The sequence below is a fragment of the Scyliorhinus torazame genome, chromosome 21 (assembly GCF_047496885.1).
Source record: "Scyliorhinus torazame isolate Kashiwa2021f chromosome 21, sScyTor2.1, whole genome shotgun sequence".
Lineage (NCBI taxonomy): Eukaryota > Metazoa > Chordata > Chondrichthyes > Carcharhiniformes > Scyliorhinidae > Scyliorhinus > Scyliorhinus torazame.
This window is the reverse complement of record NC_092727.1, coordinates 111,967,365-111,969,512: the sequence shown is the minus strand read 5'-3', so window position 1 is coordinate 111,969,512 and position 2,148 is coordinate 111,967,365.

Below are 2,148 nucleotides of genomic sequence, written 5' to 3'. Positions count from 1 at the left end.
CTTTGTGAGGTCGAATTAATATAAATGCATAGTGATTTGTAATTGATGGAAATCAGTTGCATGATAACTTGGACAGTTATGATTCAGATTTTACTTACAAATTATTAATTTTGTAATGGGTTAGAAGGATCAACAGTAAAGAGAAAATTAAATATTATCACCTTAGATACATTGGGGTTTGCATGCATCATGAATTCCAAATCCCCATGTTTCCCTTGGTAGTAAATAGAATGGAATTCTCGCAAAAGATATAACAGAACCTGCCAATTTGATATATGACGCATCGCCCATTTGGATTTAGTTTTGATTGAATTCAAAACCTGCTTTCAATTCAGATTACCTTCTAAGGGTAGGTCCCAGGCTTAGAATGGTTTTCTGACTGCAGTTGTTCCTTACAAAAACTTGTATTTCTATCATGCCATGAACATAAAATGTCCCCAAGGCGCTTCCCGTATGCTTATAAAACAAAATTTCACCATATGCTATATAAGGTGACAATAGGGCAGATGGCCAAAGATGTAGCTTTTAAGGAGTGTCTTGGATAAAGCTAGCAACAAATGAAAAATGCAGAGATCTGGCAGTTATGTGACTGAGAATGGGAAATAGGAATGAGGCCATGAAGGGATCTGAAAATGAGGATAAGAGCTTTAAAATCAAGACGTTGCATGACTGGGCACCAATGCAGATCAGTGAACACAGTAGTGAAAGGTAAACAGAACTTGATGTGAGTAAAGACATGGGCTACTGAGCTTTGGATGATGAGTTCACTGAGGGCAGACTGGGATTCCAGCCAGGGCTGCATTGAAATAGTAAAGTATGGGTGGCACGGGAGCGTAGAGGTTAGCACTGCTGCCTCACGCCGCTGAGGACCCGGGTTTGATCCCAGCCCCGGGTCACTCCCATGTGGAGTTTGCACATTCTCCCCGTGATGTGTGAGTTTCACCCCACAACCCAAAAAGATTTTTAAAAAATATAAATTTAGAGTATCCAATTAAGGGGCAATTTAGCGTGGCCAATCCCCCTAACCTGCACATTTTAGGTTGTGAGGGTGAAACCCATGCAGACACTGGGAGAATGTGCACACTCCACACGGATAGGGACCCAGGGCCGGGATCGAACCCCGGTCCTCAGCGGCATAGGCAGCAGTGCTAACCACTGCCACCGTGCTGCCCGCACAATCCAAAAAGAAGTGCAACCTAGGTGGATTGGCTGCACTAAATTGCCCCTTAATTGGAAAAAAATTGGGTTCTCTAAATTAAAATAAATAGTCAAGTATAGAGGCAACAAAAGTTAAAAGGTAGCAGCAGTTGGACTGAGACAGTTTGAGCAGAGCAATATTATGGAGATGGAAATGGGCATTCTGAATTATGGTCAGGAGCTCATCGAAAGGTAGAAGACACGAGGGTCAGGATTCTCCGTTCCGCGACACCGATTTCTTAATCAGGCGGAGAGTCCCTTTTCACGCCGAAATTGGGGGCAGTGGCTGACGCAGGTTTTGTATGCTCCGTTCCCTCTGAAACAGCGTCATCGCGCCGCACGCCCTTGAGACGTCCTAAACACATCACCTGAAGGCCCTCTCCCGATGCTCTGCCCACGATTGGCTCAGTTCACAATGGCGGGGTTCACTCGTTCATGCGGGAACACGGCTTGACGGTTGCGGACTGTGTCCACTGCCGCCACAGTCGGGCGGGAACCTTTCTGCTGGGGGGGGCCAGGGGGCACTATCTGGCAGGTCGGGTCCACGCACGGCGGGCGCCATGTTTTACGGCACAACCGCTGCAGGTCGTCTCCGTCACATGCATGGACACTGAATCGGCCATTCTCCAGCCATTTATTTTATGGAGGCCGGGAGTTTTACATGGTGCGGCTGCTAGCCCCTCACCGGTTCCGGCATCGGTGAGGGGGGTGGCGCCAATGTTTTCCACGAAAAATCGGAGAATTTGGCCCGAGGCTTGTGAACAGTTTAGTTCAGCCTCAGGCAGTTGCCACAGAGGGATGAAGTCAGTAGCTGGAGAATACAGTTTGTTAAGGGGACTGAAGACAGTGGGCGGGATTCTCCGTCGTCTGGATCCTCCGCGCCGGCGATGCACTCACACCTGCGGATTTCCCGACGGTGTGGGGGTGGCCACAATGGGAAACCCCATTGGC